The sequence below is a fragment of the Hyperoodon ampullatus genome (genome assembly GCF_949752795.1).
Source record: "Hyperoodon ampullatus genome assembly, chromosome: X".
NCBI classification, from domain to species: Eukaryota; Metazoa; Chordata; class Mammalia; order Artiodactyla; family Ziphiidae; genus Hyperoodon; species Hyperoodon ampullatus.
The window spans coordinates 22,771,138-22,791,931 of NC_136913.1; positions in this window are offsets into that span (position 1 = coordinate 22,771,138).

Genomic DNA, 20,794 nt, shown 5'->3' on the forward strand with positions numbered 1-20,794 from the left:
AAGAGGCATCAGCACAGGCATGGTTCTGAGTGAAGAGCAACACTGATGGATCGGGCCTTATCTGTGCCCAGTTCACGTGTCCTGCAGGGGCCACCACAAGGCCAATGAAAGTGGCTACTGGAGGGAACACTCAGTGATTCTGCCTGGCCCACAAGTACTCAGGGTACTTTGTAAGAGTGATTCATCCAGTGCTCTTCAAAGGACCTTCTCTTGTATCCTAAGCCAGGGCCACAGACCTTAATGTAGAGAATTAAATTGTTCTCTAATTGCTCATTGTGTATAATCTTTTCCCTACCAGGCTGATAGGTTTGACGTATTTCTATCAAGTGTCTTCATAAAATGTTTGCTTTTAAAAACTTTGGCCACTTAGCCTGATAGACAGTTGGGGCACAAAGGGACTTTAGAAATCACTTGGTCCAATGATCTTCAAGTCCTTACGTCCAGGATTCTGCAGAGGTGAGTTAAGGGGCTTGGGTTGGGGACAGAAGCGGGGGAGGGGATGGTGGTGGTGGGTGAGTCTGGCCTGCCTGTCCAGACATAGTCACAGCAGCTGCCTTTTGATCACTGGCATATTAGGATTCTGGAAACTCTGAGAAAAATAGGTTTCACTGCTAAAAATATTTGAAAACCTACTGATCTTGTAATCTCTTGTTTTACAGATAAGGAAACTGAGGATGAACGGGTTAAAATCACATTGCTAGTTAGCGGTGGAGGGTGTGGTGGAAGCCAGATTCTCTGTTCCCCCAGCCGGTGACTTTCCACACAGGCGCAGTGATTCTCTGTCTCTAGCTGACATTTAGAAGCAAATTAATTTATTTTAGGATGACTGTATAACACATTTGTGCACAGCATATTCTTATTTCAGATCACAGGCAAATAACACACAGCTAGTTCTAGAAAAAAGTTGTCCTCAGTGATGAGCAGAATTTGAGTCCTTAGCAGCCATGAGTAGAAATTTTAATTTGCTTTGAAATGCCCCTTTAAATGCCCCTTAGAGACTGCATCTACCACTAAATTATGAAACTTTAAAAAGGTAACGACTGTAGCAGAACTTTATGAAGCTGTGCTGCTTCTCTCTCTCTCCCATCATGGAGAGCGTGGCTCTGGTCAGTGAACGCCCATTTACTGCACTCAGAAGTAAATGAAGAATAAAGGGACTTCCCTGGTGGCGCAGTGGTTAAGAAGTAAATGAAGACTAAGAAGCGAGTTTGCAGATGCCAGGGACTGAAGGGTGGGGCTTGCTGCCTTTGTCCCTTTTGTAGTCACTGAAGTGCTTGAGTTGCTGGTGGAGGGCCAGTACTCCCCTCAGCAATTAGCCACAAGGTGGCCACAGCTCACCCCATCACCTGCTCAGAACCGCTCCCGCTGCCGCCTGCCCCCACCCCGCGCCCCACCCCCTTGGCCCATGGCTGCCGTGATGGGGATTTTAAGTACGTTAAGCAGTGTTTTTGGAAGATAAGAATAAACATGATTTCATCTTTAATCAGTGAAATTATGATTTTTTATGAAAGAGCTGAATGAAAAGCAACGGGTAATTTTTTTCAGCTGAAAACGGATGCAGCAAGACTCTTGTAAAAAAAAAAAAAAAGAAAGCTCACAGGCAGTTTTATTGGCTGTTTTGTTTTTTATATTGAAATGAGGAAAGGAGATGATGCTGATATATTAAAAGAGATCATAGCTACCATGAAGTAATTTTGTGTTTTTTGGGGAAGTGGGCACTCTGCCAGGATACAGGGTAAAGATAATAGGTCAATTCGCCTGTAATAATGTACTCTTCAAGTGGTCACTTTGAAATTCTAAATCTCTGCAGAACTTTACTCAGTCTGTTTAGGATAATGGTGACAGTGTGGGCACTGGTGTCCAACAGATATGGATGCAAATCCTGGCTCATATGCTGGCACCGAAGGTTATTTAACCTTGTCGAGCTGCCTCAGTTTTATTATCTGTGAAATGGAATAGGAATACCTTCCTCACAACCTTGTTTTAGAGATTAAGTTGATAATATATGTGAAAGTTTGTAGCACATTGCTTGGCATATGGTAGCCATTTAATAACTGTGAGTCCCCCCTTCAAATTGCTTACATAGCAGTAAGTTGAGGTCAGGTTACTTAAATGAATATATGGTATATAAGGCCTATATTAAATAAGCTACACTGTACATGAAAATAAGACCCAAGAGACCTAGATATGGGCTTTTCTTTCGTATCTGCTCAAGTATTAAGACCCTGTGTATGGCAACTTTATTTTGGCTCCTTCCCATAGGATAAAGTGAATTAGAGCTGAAAATGAAAAAAAAAATTAAAAAGATATAACAATTGACCTGGACAAAATCCTAATAATTTTGCTGGAGAAAGAGCCAATGAAGATTAGGTGGTGAGGATTGTGGGTGAGGAGTGGGGGAGGGGAGGGGAGGTATCCCAGACAGCAGGTGGCTGGTTATCACTGTCACCAAAAACTGTGTGGTGCTGACTGAAGAGTCAGCGCAAGAAAATGGCCTCTAAAAGTAGGACACGTTTTTATTGAAGGGAGTAATGTTAGGCTGAACCACATGAAACTGCCATCTTCGAAGGCCAGACTTGCTCAACTATTGGCAATTTCAAATGATTCAACTTAACATGTTGTTCATTAGGAAGATAAATATTGGAACACGTTGCTACAGGGAGGCTGTGGGGTTTTTACTCCTGAAAATATTTGATAAGAGACTAGACGGTTATTGGTCCTGGGTGATTTAGACCTTGAGTTCCCTGAAAGCAGGGGGTGGACAAGATAATCTGTCAAGATTAATTTATCTGTCTCCTTGAGGAGAACAACTCTGTTCTTCTGGGATGCTAATGGAAACTGTGGGTAGAATCTGAGCCTTTATGGAAAGAAAAATCCATCAATATTTTCTTCCTCCATCGTTTGTTGTGGGGACAATTCTGTAAACCAGGGTTTCTCCACCTTGGCACTAATGACATTTGGGGTGAGGTACTTCTTTGCTGTGGGGGGCTGTCCTGTGCATTGTATGATGTTTAGCGGTGTCCATGGCCTTGACCCACTAGATGCCAGTAGCACATCCTACTCCACTGTGAAAACCAGAGATGTCTTGAAACATTGCCGAATGTCCTCTGGGGGGCAAAATCACCCCTAGTTGAGAGCCACTACTCTTAGATAGCAGTCCCCAACTGGAAAACTTGTCTACTCAGATCCTGACAAATGTAAGGCCTGACTCTCCACCTGTTCTATCTCCTTTTCCTGGCCTGACATCCACCCTTGGGTGCTCTTGGGCGGTTTCATTGAGGCGATATGCTTACAGATTCTGAAATGCTTAGAGGTTCTTCTAGACTTTTTAAGGAATACTTGATTGAGCTTTGTGGAAAACTTCTTCTTTTTTTTTTTTTTTTTTGCGGTACGCGGGCCTCTCACTGTTGTGGCCCCTCCCGCTGCGGAGCACAGGCTCCGGATGTGCAGGCTCAGCGGCCATGGCTCACGGGCCCAGCCGCTCCACGGCATGTGGGATCTTCCTGGACCGGGGCACGAACCCGTGTCCCCTGCATCGGCAGGCGGACTCTCAACCACTGCGCCACCAGGGAAGCCCGCTTTGTGGAAAAGTTAAATTTCCAGTGGGGGATCTGGTTACCATCGTCATTGTCATCTATTATATATTACATTCTGAAGCTCTGTGACAAGGCATTGTTGCTTGTTCCTTCACTGGTCATCTGTGTAATGTGAACCTTCCCAGTCAGGTTGCCACTGTGCCATTTAGCGGTGAAGCCGTCTCCACTAGGTGTACCCCCAAAGGTCCCGTGCACATGCATAGAACTGGGGGAGAGTCTGGCTATACGTTGCATAAAGTTACACAGGTTCTGTGGTGCTCTTGGACAATTTAAACCTGTATGGTTTCTGTCTGGAGGCTTGTCCTTTCCTGAGTGTTCCCTCTCACCCACTGACCCAAGTGGACTTAGGTTATGTAGACAGTTGCTCCTGAGGCTAAGCCTTGAGGAGGAGAGGGTCGTGTGCGCCCATGCAGTTGAAAGCCTTTTTTGTTGTCCCTGGCAGCTGGAGTTGACTCAGTGCTTCCTTTCTTTTCCCACTGGAGACCCTCATTCACCTGCCAGGTTCAGGTGAAGCTGGTCTCTGGAGAGTAGCTGAGGGGCTGTGTGGCTTAAAGTTGGTGATGCGATATCTAGACCTCTTGAGGCATCTGCCTGTGTATGCTGGGGCCTGAGTGAGTTCTGGGGGACAAATGTGCCAATGGCCCTGTGGTGGCTGCTGCCACTTCAGTAGAAGAAAGTGCAGCCTCTCCTCCTCACTGGCTCCCAGGGGCACTCCGTACACTGAGGGCAGGGAAGGGAAGCATTGCTTGTACAAAGCCATCTCAGAGGGTGAGCAAGGGACGGGCAAAAAGGGCTGGCTGCTGATTATATTTTCTTTGCTGCTGAAATAAAAGCAATTTCCCTGCCCTGTGCAAAAGCATAGCAGTGTTGACAGCTGAGAATATATGTGTGAATCCTTTGAAGGCAGCAGAACGCCATGTCAGAAAGAGACCAGCCTTCTTTTCGAGGTCATTTATGTAGCATTCTTGAATCATGTCCTCCCACACTGCTTCACCTCTTACATCAGAGGTTCCCAGCCCTGGCCGCACATTTGAATCTCCTGGAGAGCTGGTAAATAATTTGGATGCCTGGTATCCATCTCACACTAAATTAAATCAATCTCTGATGATAGGCCAGCTTGGGCATTAGTAGTTTCAAAGTTCCTCAGCTGATTTTAGTGTGCAGCCAGGGTTAAGACCATTAGGCTTTTTTTTTTCTTTCTTTAAAGCCATCCCCACAAGATACCTTCATTTCTCTAGGTCAGTGGTTCTTGAGTGTGCATCAGAATCCCCTAGAGGGCTTCTTAAGACAGCTTGCTGGGCACCATCCCCAGAGTTTCTAATTCAGTAGGACTGGCGTGAGTCCAGAGAATTTGCATATCTAACAAGCTCCCAGGTGATGCTGATGATGCTGGTCATGGGACCACACTTTGAGAACCACTGCTCTATGGCTATGAGAACCCTGAATGTTTGATGCATTAAGAATTTCTCTGACACCGTCCCTGTCCTTGTTTTTCATTGCTACTGCATTTTCCTCTCACTTCTTGGTCTTTTGTAATGATAAACCATTTCCTTTTGATTCTAATTCATCCATCCATCCATCCATCCATCCATCCATCCATCCACCCATCCATCCATCCATCTATCTATAGACAATTCCCAGGCACCTGATACATGCCGGGGGCAGTCTTCCTGTGTCTTTCTTCCATTAAGCCTCTTTTCAATCCCAACACCATTGACAATAGCTGCTTTGCTGCCTCTATTACTATTCCTGGTTTAGTCTTTGCCCTTGGAGTTTGATTTTGACATTGGCATGCATTTCAATTTGGCACTCATTGTTACCTACTGAGTTTAGTATTTTCTTATTTCTTCTGAGGCACATTTGGTTTATACAGATCTTTGTACTTAGGGGCTGTGGGAAAAGGTAGACCCAGAATGATGGTCTGTAGTCAACCAACAATGCTGGGACAGGGAAAACCTTCCTGAAACATACATTAGGTCTCCTTTATAGATCCTTTGCTCTTAGACATGGGAAGACAGATGAGGTTGGATGAGAATGGAAGCACTTGTTCTAATCTGTGATCCTCTGATTTCTGTGTTCACTGACGCTTGTGGGTTAGGGGTCCACTTAGTGGAAGACTTCTATTCCACTGTTGATTTTTCATGACTGTATTCGTTTTCTGTTCTGCATAACAAGTTATCACAAACTTAGAGGCTTAAAACAAATGTCATTTATTAAAGTTTCTGTAGATCAGAAGTCTGGGCACAGATTGGCAGAGTTTTTTGCTCTGGGTCTCATAAGCCTGAAATCAAGATGTAAGCCAGGGTAGTTCTCATCTGGAGCTTCCAATAGGGAAGGATCCACTTCTGAGTGTGGTTGTTGGCAAAATCCATTCCCTTGAGACCGTAGAATTCATGGAAGTTTGCTTCTTCAAAATCAGCAACAGAGAGAGAGAGAGAGACAGAGAGAGATTGCTGCTTCAAGTCTCTAACCTCCAGACCCTCTTTTAAACAGCTCACCTGATTAGGTCCAGCCCACCCAGGATAATCTCCCTTTTAACTAATGTAAAGTTAACTGATTAGGGACTTTGTTTACTTATGTAAAATCCTCCACCTTGCCATATTCTGTTGGTTAGATGCAAGTCATAGGTCCTGCTTACATTTAAGCAGAGAGGATCTTTAAGAGGGTGTGGATCATTGAGGTGCATCTTAGAATTTTACCTACCACAATGACTGTAGCAAAATGCATGTTAAAAGCTGCAGAATTCCGTGGGTACTCCAGAACTGTAACTATGAGGCTGTATCGCTGCATTCAAATAAGTGCCTTATGGATAAAGCTTCTTGAGCATAGTATGGAAGGCAGTATCTAGTCCTTGGGAAGCAGTTCTATAAGCCATAGAAAGTAATTGATTTGGCAAGAGCATCATTTTTCCCTTCTTCAGTAAAACAGACTCTTGATTTATTCTTCTGTGCTGCATTCCATTTTTTATTTCTAGTACATTTTCTAAATAAACCAATTATAAGTTATATTCTTGTCACCAAAGACAAAAAAAGTAAGCCAACCCATTTACTCCAAAATAAATGGGGTCTTCAATAAGAAGTAACAAAGTTCATCAGGCTGAAACTCATCATAAATCACATCCCTTTGGGTATATGTAACCAACAGGGTGAGCTATTATATTAAAAACTGGTCCACAAATCCCAGTCAAGATGACATGCAAGAGCATCTTTACCTAAACCAACTGGAGAAGCATTAGTACCCTAGAGTTTTGCCATTCTCTAGCAGCCTGGGAGTCTCTCACCATGTTCTAGACCCAAGTGTGATCTGACCACTGTGAAGTGTGATGGGCTTTCATACTCTTGGCACTGAAGACAGCATCTTTCTTTGACTTGTCCAGGAGAAGTTATCAGGAGAGCTGAGTGAGAATCAAGTGTTGACAGGGATAACAGAGTGGTAGAAGGAGTTGTGGTGGGCAGGCAGTGGGGGAGCACTGTGGTGACACGGTTGGGAATGGTGGGGCCAATGAGCTCCATCCTCAATTCAAGCTTTTCAGTGACCTACTTGAGATTTCCAGGCAGCCCAGTCTTCAAAAGACAGTTCTAAAGTGAGCAGCTTAGTCATCTTCTGTTCCAACGAATCCAACCAGCAGACCAGTCATTTCAAATTACCTCTCTCCTGGATTTAGTAGCATTTTGCATTTATTCTGTAATTTAAACTGAGTCATGGCAGCCAAAGTACTGTTGCATCACGTAACTCTGTAACACAGGCTACAGTTAGTAATGTTTCCCATGAGTGTCTGGACAAAATGCTCTTTCAAATGCTATTGGAAAAGGTAAGAACATCAGTAATGCAAGATGTTGTCCTAAAACACATAACATAGATTCTGATCCTTGGTAAAGAGATATAATTTCAATGAAATCCCATCAAAGGACGTCCGAGTCTTGGGAATAGGTATGCTTTACTCTAAGAAAACTTGATGAACCTTCAATCTAATGATTATTTATTAATGTTTTGTTTTTGTTTTTTTTGTTTTTTATGCGGTACGCGGGCCTCTCACTGTTGTGGCCTCTCCTGTTGCGGAGCACAGGCTCCGGAAGTGCAGGCTCAGCGGCCATGGCTCACGGGCCCAGCCACTCCGCGGCATGTGGGATCTTCCCAGACCGGGGCACGAACCCGCGTCCCCTGCATCAGCAGGCGGACTCTCAACCACTGCGCCACCAGGGAAGCCCTATTAATGTTTTGAAAGAATCTTTTGTTCAAAAGGATTCACTCAAGGGTTCCTTTAAATAGTGCCTTTAAATGTTTGTTTATAAACTGTCAACTACTTGACAGAGAAGCAGGGAAACTTAAACTGTTGGGAGCCACTGCCAGTTGAAGATTAATCCAAAATGTAGATAAGGCCACTCTCTGATTATAATGTAAGTCAATGAGAACATATAATTAAATTTATAAAAATTTAATCACCACAGAACTCTTCAGGAGCATATCTTTTGCAAGAAAGTATATACACCTGTGGAGTGTCTCTGTCTAGCTCGTCTGCAAATCCTTCTAAAAGTCATTGCCCCCCAAATCTCAACTCAGCCCACGCAGTTCCCATGAGCCTTGTTTGCATTTGCCAGTACTTCACGTCTTTCTATTTTGCTTTCCTCACAGTGCCTGGCAGATTGCCTGGATCACAACAGGCTCCCTTGTAGGTATTTGCTGATTTGATGCAAGACATTCCTTCAACAGTAGGCCAAGGTATGGATATCACACATACGGTTTGTGTAGGGTTGTGTTAAGTCCTGCTATGGTTTTCAAAGTTGTTTTTGAAGCAATGATCAGGATTTACACCTCTGGGCTAAGGGAACATAAACATCGACCCGAACTTAATAAATTCAAAGTTCTCTGCTCAAGGACAGCTCCCACAGAACTTCAACTCAAGTGCAGTAGAAAGGAAGGCAGATTCTTCTGTTTATTGATTATGTTTTTACTCATTTATTTATGCAATTTACTGGAAAAACACAGACACAGAAAACTGGATAAAACAAATATAAAACTCAATGAATTATTATAAGGTCCACACCTTTTCCAAAGTCAAGAAGTAGAATACTGCGAGTTTCCTAAGAAGCCCCAAGGTCGACCAAATGTCCCATCCGAACCTCAGCCATCTACCTTTCTCCCTATTGGACTTGTAATTACTTTCTTCCATTTCTTTATAGTTTTATCACCCAAAGGTGCATCCTTAAACCCTATAGTTTAGTTTTGCTTGTTTTTTAAAAGTAAGTTTTTTAAGTCTATTTTGATCGAAAGATTCCCCCCTCCACTGCTGCCTTTTCCCCTGGAAATTTATTCATTGAAGAATCTGGGTCATTTGATCTCTGAAGTTTCCCACAGTCTGTAATTTGCTGGTTGCATCCATGTGGTTTAATTTGACATGTTCCTCTGTCCTCTTGTTTTAACCTGTGGAATGGTAGTTGCATCTAGAGCAGTGGTTTTCAGTGGGGAGTGCTTTTGCTCCCACTGCCTGGGGACTTTTGGCAGTGTTTAGAGACATTTTAATTTTTTAATTAAAGAAAATTTTTACAACAGGGTGAGTGGTGCTACTGCCATATCCTACAATGCACAGGAAAGATCCCCACAGCAAGAAGTTATCCGGCTCCAAAGACCATCAGTGCTGAGGTTGAGAAATCCCAATCTAGAGGTTTGTTCAGATTCAGGTTCAATTTTTTGTGTGTGGCAAGACTGTAGGTGGTATGATCTTTCATCAGCAGACACATAACATCTGGATATCTCTATTTTTATGATATTAGCAACTTTTGATGCTCAATGCCTAGATTAGTGGTTGCAAAATGCTGATGTTACATATCTCTAATTTCTCCTTCATTTATTAGTTGGAATATTTCAATGTAAGACCCTTCACTTCATCTCATTGGTTAACCACTGGTACAATTCATATAAGAAAGGCAGGATAAATACTTGATTCTTTCCTTTCATTTAATAGTTTTCAAGATAATGAATTGGTTTCCTATCATCCTCCAAAGGCAACACAATTAATTAATAATAATAATTATTAATAATATGGTTATTAATATATTATCTTGCATCCTGTGCAGATGCTGATACTGTGTAGGTCCTGTTATGTCAATGCATTATCCTCACCTTATATTATTTCTTGGGAACATTTTGCCACCTAGTTTGTTATAGATGTTGTCCATAGGCTTGGGGTTTTGCTGAGTTTGTCTGATTTTATGGGGGAGATTTGACCAGAGTCAAAAAATATACTATCACCATCACTGTCTTCCCAGAATACCTATGTTTATTCCAAACCACATGATTGGGATTTAGGGACTTTTAATTTTTTTAATTTTTCCTTTTTTTCCTGAAACTTCTTTTTTTTAAATTTATTTTTTATTGAGGCAACATTGATTTATAACGTTATATAAGTTTCATGTGTGCAACATTATTTTATTTTATTTTAAGCCTTTGCCACATAGACAAGTATTTACTTCTGAAGGAATCAATTCAGTGTCATGAGAAAAACGACAAGCTTTGGAAGTAGACTTGGGGGTCAAATCTTGACTCCTGTATTCACTAGATGTATGCTATTGGGTAAATTATTTAATCCTTTGGGCCTCACTTTCTGCATCATAAAATTGGGGTAATAAGACCTGCCTTATAGGGTTTAAGTGAAGATAACATTCATTCCTTCATTAATTCAACAAATATTTACTGGTTTTTCTGTACTAGGTACTGTTCTGGATCCTGGGTAAATATCAGTGACTAGACAAAGTACTCTGTTTTCACAAAGTTTTCATTCTGGTAGGGGTAGACAGACAAACAAATGCATATATAAAATAGTGCGTCTAGTGGTGAGAAGTGCTATGGAGAAAAACAAAACAGCGCAGGGTGAAAGGGCATGCCAGAATTTTCTTAGAATTTAAATAGGGTGGTCAGGGAAGATTTCATTGAGAAGATGACATTTGAGTAAAGACCTTAAGAGGGTGAAGAAGCAAACAGTGGACATCTAGATAAAGAGCATTACAGGAAGAAGGAATAGCAAGTGCAAAGGCCCTGAGGTGGGAGGATGAATACTGTGTTCAAAGAACAATAAGGAGGCTAATGTGATTCAAGTGGAGTGAGTGGGGGAAAATAGTGGGAGCTGAGGTCAGAGACATATCCATAGGGAGGTTGTTGTAGGGTCTTGGCTTCTGAGAGGACTTTGGCTTTTACTCTGAGTGAGGTACGAAGTCATTGAAGGGTCCTAAGCAGAAGAATGACATAACTTGACTTACTCTTTAAAAAGGGTCATTCTAGCTGCTGTGTTGAGAATAGACCACAGTGGGGCAAGAGCAGTATTAAGGAAACTAGGCAAGAGATAATGGTGGCTTGTATTATGAAGTAGTGGAAAGTGGTCAGATGCATAATGGTCAGATTTAGAGGTAGAGCCAAGAGAATTTATTGATGGATTGGGTATGAGAGACGAGAGGAGAGGATTCAAGAATGACTCCAAGTGTTTTGGTATGAGCAATTGGATTGATGGAGCTGTTACTTGCTAAGATGGGGAAGATTGTGGGATGAGTGGGTTTTGGTGGGGACTTTAATTTTGGACATGGAAAGTTTGAGATGCATATTAGATATTTCAGTGGAGTTACTGAATTGGCAGTTGAACATGCTAGTCTGAAGTTCAGGAGAGAAGTCTGGGATGGAGATCATATTTGAAAGTTATTAACATAAAAATATCAAAATAAGATTATCAAAGGATTGGGTTTAGATAGAGAAGAGACGAGGTCCTGGAACATTCCAATATTTAGAGGTTGGGGAGATGAGAAGGAACCAGCAAAAGATATTGAGAAATTGTCATTCATGGGATAAGAAGAAAACCAGGAGTCTTTGGTGTTCTGGGAGCCAGTGAAGATTGTTTTTTTAGGAGGGAGTAATCATCTATGTCAAATGCGAGTGGTAGGTCAAGAGAAATGAGTTCTGAGAATTCATCATTGAATTTAGCAAAAAAAGGGCCATTTGTGATCTTGGCAAGAATTCTTGCAGTGGTGTATGTGGGACAGGGTGGGGGTTGAGAGCAAAGCCTGTTTGGAGTAGATTCAAGAAGAGAAATGGAAACAGGAAGAGTTTTTGCAAAGATTTTGGCTATAAAATGGAGCAGAAATGGGTAAACTGTTTTGTTTGTTTGATTTTTGTTTGTAGTTTAAATAAACTGAATAAAAAATACTTCTGGAATTTGAAAACTACTCTGGGTATCTGTTAAATTTCCTAATTTTGATATGAACTGTGGTTATGTAAGAGGAATGTCGTTGTTCTTGGGAGAACACACAGAGAAAGAGAGTGTGAGAGAGAGAGAAATGGTGATGGTGGTGGTGATAGACAAAATGTAGAATGAATGAATCCGGGTAAAGGGTATGTGGGAGTTCCTTGTTCTGTTCTTGCAACTTTCCAATAAGTTTGAAATTCTATCAAAATGAAAGGTAATAAAAAATGTCAGGAGTATATTTCTTAATTCTGTGTATTTCTTAGCACCTACTGCAGGATCTTAACATTACTATAAATAAACAATGACTTATTTCTTGAGTTTCCATTCTCTGCTAGACACTGTCCTAGGGTGGCATACACATCATTTCTAATCCTTCTGATTAGGTATTCCTGTCTCCATAAAACAATGGAGCAGAAAAATGAGGCAATACCTGGAGGGGTATGTGGGGGTCAAGAAAGTTTAAACAATTTTTTATTTTAAAGATGGGTATATTTATAGAATATTTGAATACTGGTGGGAATGATTCAGTAGAAAGGGAAAAATTGATGATGCTGAGAGAGGGGAGAATTGCTGGAGAGGTGTTCCTGATTAAGGAAGAGGGATGGGATCTAGTATGCAAGTGGAGGGCTTGGCTTTTGATCAAAGCAAGGACAGCTCATCCATTGTATCATAAGAGAGGGTAGAGCATATGCAAACAGATGTAGGTAGGTGCGGAGAAGGTGTGGTGACACACTGTGGGAATTCTCTTTTGTTTCTTTGTTTACCATGAAGCTGGAAACAGTGCCGTTAGTGGAGAGTAAGTAAGGAGGAAGAGACATTGAGATTTGAAGAGAGGGGGAAGGTGTGAAATTAATGTCTAGTGGAGGGTGAATGGATGAAGGAAATAGAGTGGGATGGGCAGTCTTACCAAGGACACTCTTGAAGTAATCATGAATTTAGAATGAGACCAGTCACTACAGTTTTTTTTTTTTTTTTTTTTTTTTTTTTTTTTTTGCGGTACGCGGGCCTCTCACTGTTGTGGCCTCTCCCATTGCGGAGCACAGGCTCCGGACGCGCAGGCTCAGCGGCCATGGCTCACGGGCCCAGCCGCTCCGCGGCACGTGGGATCCTCCCAGACCGGGGCACGAACCCGCGTCCCCCGCACCGGCAGGCGGACTCTCAACCACTGCGCCACCAGGGAAGCCCTCACTACAGTTTTTTTCTCTGGCAACATTTAGGTTACATGGATGCAGGTCTGGAGTCCGGAGAGATCTGGATTTAACAAAGTGTAGGGTTTTGCTAGGCAATTACGATGAAGAGACAAAAGAGCAATGGAGTTGACAGTGAATGCAAGGGAGTGAAAATTGACCGTGGAGTGTATGATGGGTAAGTAGGAAAGTTGAAGACCCTGTGCGGAGGTGAGGGACAGTGAAAGGGTGGCAGGACCAATGAATTGGATATATCAGTGGAGTAGAAGGATTGTTGGGAGACTAGATACTAGAGGGAGTAAGCCAGAAAGATAGGAAATGGTGTTTGAGGAATAGAATGATTGAAATTAAGATAATGGAGAGGTGTTGTTATTAGTAATGACAAAAAAATCTTGGATATGGTCATGGAAGTAGGTGGTTGAGGTAAGGCTCAGTGCGTGACGTGCAGTAGACTGTCACTAAATGTTTAGTCCCTCTCCTATTCCTCTACTGCTTATTTGATTAGAGCACCATAAATCTGGGGCACTACTAAGCAATGAATTTTCTCTCTTAAAATGAACCAAATAATCCAGTAGCATCTTTGAAATCCCTGGCCCACATCTCTCATTTCAGATTGAGGGTTTGTATTTTACTTTTCATAAATTATGGCAGTTAGCCCAAATTTTTGGTACTGGTACACATGCATTGTTGATTGCTAATTGATCCAAACATGTTTTTTCTTGGATATGACTTCAGAATCCTTCTCAACACAGTATCCAGGTCTCTACTACCAACCAGTAGAAGTTGGCATATATGATTAAACCTATTTGAGCTACTGATAAGGTCACTTAAAAATTGTTCTAATTTATGGATTTGGTGAAAGTGAATTATTTCTAAATGAAGGTCTTGAACTTTATTTAATTTTCCAGTGTGAGAATAAATGCTTTCTTAGATGAGATGGGAAAACAGCTTTCAACTCTGAGTAATGACTTTTTAGGTATGTGGCTTATACAGTGCTGTGCTTTCTCTAGGACAGCCCCATGGAAGAATGCTCTTTTTTTTTTTCAGATTAGCTTAATAAAAAGAAAATGGTAGGAAATTAGTTTCTCCAGGATACTTTTATACCAGATCATTATTATTAGTTAGAGTTTGTCCTAAAGAGTGGCACTAATTTGAAATGTTAGGTTTTGAGCATGTATTTTAAATCTTTAAATTATAACCATCCAGATAATTGTATTGGATTATTTTAGTTTTATCAGAGAAAGCAAAATGAGTAATGCTTTAAAAACTATTCGTATTTCAGCGTAACTTTGGATTCTGAGTGACTAAAAACATGAACTGTGTCTGAGTCACTTTGCTTTAACTATATTTTGGGGGTTGCTTGATTTATTTGATTGCCTTGAGCAGAACACATTTGTGTCCTAGTGATGGCTCACTCTCCCCCTGCTTTCATGGGGGTGGAGCACTTTGGCGATGCGAAGTGATTATTTTTGGTTTCATCCGTCAAAGGGAATAGAATGAGATATAAAAGCATTAACTTTTTTTCTAAACTTAAATTTCCAGCAATCTCAAAAGATGACTGCTTCTTAGCAAAGAATGTTGGCAGAGTTTATTTGATTGCAGAATTATCAGAATAGATGTTTTGAAAGTTATCTCTTTGCCGAAAGTCCAATTAAATCTTATTTAATGAGTGGAGAATCGTGCTAAGTGCTGTGAGGATTATAGAGAAGTATTATTTACAGTTCCTGCGTTCAGTGTTTTAGAGTCTAGTTGGGAAGACATGTTGTACTAGATGAAAATGCAACAAACATGCAAAACTGTAAGTGTTCAATATTAAATATGCATGATTGATGGTAAGAACTATAGGACTTCAAAAGGAGGCACTGTGGTGGCTTGAGTGGGCAGAGGCTGTACTATAGTGAGGAAGCCCTGGAGCCAGAAGCCCTGGGGCTGAATCCCTACCTTTCTGCCTAAGAGCTGTGAGTGTTTGCTTAACTTATTTAACCTCTCTAGGCCTCACTTTTCTTCTCCTATAAAAGAGAACAACAGGAATACCTATCCCGTAAAGCAATGATATGGATTAAATGAATTAATGTAAACATCTCACTATGTGTATTGGTTTCATTTACCAGTGCCTGATATATGGAAAGCTATATATATACAGAAATCAGTCAATAAATTTTAGTCATTGTTAGGGAATACAACTTTCTAGAGTTGTGTTTTGATATATTAACTTAATTTGGGGGGGTTCACTATTTATTTATGACAAATATTCCACATCCGTGATCCTCTCCAGTCAGAAGTTCTTTGAGAGATGTCGTCCGCCTTGGCCAGTTGGAGAATGGAGTCTTCTGACTCACGCATCCTGTGAATGGCCCTGCAGATAGAGTAGGTTTTAAACTGGCCATTGAACCTGGCTGTCACCTTGTCAACCTCGGCCAAATTCATCTGGACGGGCGCGTGGTCCTTGGAGCCGGTGATGCGGTTGTGCGGTGTGTACAGGTCCACGAAATCGTCGTTTTGCATGTTGAGGGTGCGTCTGGAGGCACCACAGTGGGCGCGAATGCAGAAAGCAAATTTTTTAAACATCTTTAATGGAGTATAACTGCTTTACAATGCTGTGTTAGTTTCTGCTCTATAACAAAGTGAATCAGCTATACGTATACATATAACCCCGGATCTCCTCCCTCTTGCGTCTCCCTGCCACCCTCCCTATCCCACCCCTCTAGGTGGTCACAAAGCACCGAGCTGATCTCCCTGTGCTATGCGGCTACTTCCCACTAGCTACCTAGTTTACGTTTGGTAGTGTATATATGTCCATGCCACTCTCTCACTTCGTCCCAGCTTCCCCTTCCCCGTGTCCTCAAGTCCATTCTCTACGTCTGCGTCTTTATTCCTGTCCTGCCCACTGGTTCTTCAGAACCTTTTTTTTTTTTTTTTTTTTAGATTCCCGATATATGTGTTATTTATTTTTCTCTTTCGGACTTACTTCACTCTGTGTGACCGTCTCTAGGTCCATCCACCTCACTACAAATAACTCAATTTCGTTTCCTTTTATGGCTGAGTAATATTCCATTGTATATATGTGCCACGTCTTCTTTATCCATTCATCTGTTGATGGACACTTAGGTTGCTTCCATGTCCTGGCTATTGTAAATAGAGCTGCAATGAACATTGTGGTACATGACTCTTTTTGAATTATGGTTTTCTCAGGGTATATGCCCAGTAGTGGGATTGCTGGCTCATATGGTCATTCTATTTTTAGTTTTTTAAGGAACCTCCATACTGTTCTCCATAGTGGCTGTATCAATTTACATTCCCACCAACAGTGCAAGAGGGTTCCCTTTTCTCCACACCCTCTCCAGCATTTATTGTTTCTAGATTTTTTGATGATGGCCATTCTGACCGGTGTGAGGTGATACCTCATTGTAGATTTGATTTGCATTTCTCTAATGATTAGTGATGTTGAGTATCGTTTCATGTGTTTGTTGGCAATCTGTATATCTTCTTTGGAGAAATGTCTATTTAGGTCTTCTGCCCATTTTGGGATTGGGTTGTTTGTTTTTTTTGATATTGAGCTGCATGAGCTGCTTGTATATTTTGGAGATTAATCCTTTGTCAGTTGCTTCGTTTGCAACTGTTTTCTCCCATTCTGAGGGTTGTCTTTTGGTCTTGTTTATGGTTTCCTTTGCTGTGCAAAAGCTTTTAAGTTTTGTTAGGTCCCATTTGTTTATTCTTCTTTTTATTTCCATTTCTCTAGGAGGGGGGTCAAAAAGGATCTTGCTGTGATTTATATCTTAGAGTGTTCTGCCTATGTTTTCCTCTAAGAGTTTGATAGTGTCTGTCCTGACATTAAGGTCTTTAATCCATTTTGAGTTTATTTTTGTGTATGGTGTTAGGGAGTGATCTAATCTCATACTTTTACATGTACCTGTCCAGTTTTCCCAGCACCACTTATTGAAGAGGCTGCCTTTTCTCCATTTTATATTCTTGCCTCCTTTATCAAAAATAAGGTGACCATATGTGCATGGGTTTATCTCTGGGCTTTCTATCCTGTTCCACTGATCTATATTTCTGTTTTTGTGCCAGTACCATACTGTCTTGATTACTGTAGCTTTGTAGTATAGTCTGAAGTCCGGGAGCCTGATTCCTTCAGCTCTGTTTTTTCTTTCTCAAGATTGCTTTGCCTATTTGGGCTCTTCTGTGTTTCCATATAAATTGTGAAATTTTTTGTTCTAGTTCTTTGAAAAATGCCATTGGTAGTTTGATAAGGGTTGCATTGAATCTGTAGGTTGCTTTGGGTAGTATGGTCATTTTCACAATGTTGATTCTTCCAATCCAAGAACATAGTATATCTCTCCATCTGTTTGTATCATCTTTAATTTCTTTCATCAGTGTCTTATAGTTTTCTGCATACAGGTCTTTTGTCTCCTTAGGTAGGTTTATTCCTAGGTATTTTGTTCTTTTTGTTGCAGTGGTAAATGGGAGTGTTTCATTAATTTCTCTTTCAGATTTTTCATCATTAGTGTATAGGAATGCAAGAGAGTTCTGTGCATCAATTTTGTATCCTGCTACTTTACCAAATTCATTGATTAGCTATCGTAGTGTTCTGGTAGCATCTTTAGGATTCTCTATGTATAGTAGTATGTCATCTGCAAACAGTGACAGCTTTACTCCTTCTTTTCTGATTTGGATTCCTTTTATATCTTTTTCTTCTCTGATTGTTTGGAAGTGGCTAAAACTTCCAAAGCTATGTTGAATAATAGTGGTGAGAGTAGACAGCCTTGTCTTGTTCCTGATCTTAGAGGAAATGGTTTCAGTTTTTCACCATTGAGAATGATGTTGGCTGTGGGTTTGTCATATATGGCCTTTATTATGTAGAGGTAAGTTCCCTCTATGCCTACTTTGTGCAGGGTTTTTTTTTTTTTTAATCATAAATGGGGGTTGAATTTTTTCAAAAGCTTTTTCTGCATCTATTGAGATGATCATATGGTTTTTATCCTTCAATTTGTTAATATGGTTTATTACATTGATTGATTTGCTTATATTGAAGAATCCTTGCATTCCTGCGGTAAACCCCACTTGATCATGGTGTGTGATCCTTTTAATGTGCTGTTAGATTCTGTTTGCTAGTATTTTGTTGAGGATTTTTGCATCTATGTTCATCAGTGATACCGGCCTGTAGTTTTCTTTCTTTGTGACATCTTTGTCTGGTTTTGGTATCAGGGTGATGGTGGCAGCGATTTTTTAATTAGTAAAATAATTTGCTGTATTCTGATAGTTTTGAGGAAATCATAGTTCCTTGTTCTCTATTTATTTTCCTCTTCTTTTCTACTACATTTCTTAGATCTTACTTTTTCACCCAGTTTGCTTCTTTCTCCAGATTTGGTCTCTGTTTCTACATATCTTTCTCTGATACCCCTCCTCCCATGTCCATCCAATATTTAATATTTTGTAAGAATTCAGCTAAGACTCAATAGACATCCATTAAGCGGGATTTGGCATCTATGGCAATACTGGAGTGCAGTAAAAGAATTTCTAAAGGGTATGTATACTCTATGTACTATAATCTGTTGGCTAGTCTGCAGACTGGCTGCTCGCACACTGCCCTCTTCTTATTGGCTATTGTCTTCCAGGGCCCTGGAGGCAGGGTCACCCAGTAGACAGCTCAGCTCTGTTGTTCTTTGAGAAGTTTATGCAGATACTTATTGACTCAGGTTCATCAAGAAATACCACCAGGGTTTCAAAGGTTCACTGTTTGTGAATATACCAATATGACGTCAATAATACCTGGTATGTTTAAAATGGGGAAGATCTTTCTAGTCCAGTCTCCAGAGTGATATCCAATTAGGAAATCCTTGGCATATTTTTTCTTGCTGTGTATATAGTTTTCCACACTGCTTTTTTTATTTGTATGTCTCCTCATTATTAAAGAATAATCCCTAAATATAGTTCAGATTAGTTGTATAATGCTCCATCATATTAGTGTTCTACAATAGTATTGTTATTCTCCTCTTGTTGGTCGTTTAAGTTGCTTTTGTGTTTTCCACTCTAAACAATGCTGTAAGGACAGTTTTGTGAATTTATCTTTGTCTAAATATCAGCTTATTGCTTTAAGATAGACTCCTAGATGAATGGGTAAAGAAGATATGATACACACACACACACACACAGAGGAATACTATTCAGCCATGAGAAAGAAGGAAATCCTGCCATTAGCAACAACAAGGATGGATCTTGAGAGTATTATGCTAAGTGAAATAAGTCAGAGAAACACAAATACTCTGTGATATAACTTATATGTGAAGTCTAAAAAAGTCAAAGTGATAGAAACAGAATATTCTGCCCTGGTTATGAGGAGTTGAGGGGTGGGAGAGTTGGAGAGATGTTGGTCAACGGGTACAAACTTCCAGTTGTAAGCTGAATAAGTTTCAGGGATATAATGTACAACATGGTGATTATAGTTAACAATACTGTATCATATAATTGAAAGTTGCTAAGGGAGTAGATCTTAAAATGTTCTCACTACAAAGAGGAAATGGTAATTGTGTGACCTGCTGGAGGTGTTAGATAACACTAACACCTCCATCATTTTGGTAATCATTTTGTAATAGTGTTTCAAATCAACACATTGTACACCTTAAACTATGTTATATCTCAATTAAAAAAGAAAAAAAAAATCTTCCTCGAAGCAGAATTACTGGGTTAAGGAGTGTGAACATTTAAAGGATTTTAACCATCTTCCAGAAAATTGAGCCAATCTGTAGTCCCTCACCTGCTCTGAGTAATATCCACCCCCCCTTTATTTTGTCAACTGTTGCTAATTTGATAGGTGAAGATGATATCTCATTGTTATTTTAAATTATAGAATTTATCCTTGATTCCTAGTGAGACTGAATATTAAAATTTTTTTCTAGTAAAATAAAATCTTGGAATCCTTACTTAATTTTTGGGTATCATAGTTCAAAAATAGATTTTTTTTTGGTACTTTGACTCACTTATTTTAGAAATGTGCAAAATCAACAGGCTTTGAATCTGTCTTCTCCCCTATCTCCTGATGGTTTTAATGCCTAAGTATTGATGTTTCTATTGCATCCACACATAAAAGTGTAATCATACTTCAACTGATTATTTCTGGAACTGACTTTAACCAACTGTGTAGGATGGAGAACCTTCTTCTTACTATGGAAAGAATGGGAGAAGCCTCTCACTAAGCCTCTTTCCCTATCTTACATGTTCCAGTAGTTTGTGAAAGACCTTAAAAAAGTTGCTTTCCTGAATCTGTAAGGGATGATTCATCTCTTTTAGGCTCAGTCACATTTTTCTAACCTCTGTGTCCTCAGGCAAAAAACTATGGTTTAAACATGGCATCCCAATGAGTCAGGAAATGACTTCATTTCTTACCAAACTGCTTTTCTCTTTAATGGGAAGCCCTGAAATAGATGTGCCTCACATCCCTGCTGCAAGCCTTTGCTGTCATTTAGAGGAGCTATTGCTCTATCAGAACTCACACTGAAGACTATTATTCCAGGGAGACAATTTTGTTATAAAGAAGTGATTTGTTATTTTAAGTCTTGGCAAACAAGCATACGAGGGGGAAAAAAGTTCATTTGGGGAGATGGCAATAATTCTCAGTGAGATGTGCTTCTACCTTACTTTTGTTTTACAGAAAGGGCCAGGATTTGGCATGAGCTAAAATTCTGTAAAACTAATTTATCAGGCTCAGCCAGCTTCTGCTCATTGCCCTTGAAAATAGACTGCCTTGTCTTTTATACACCTATGTGTGATACTCCTTCTGTTGCTTA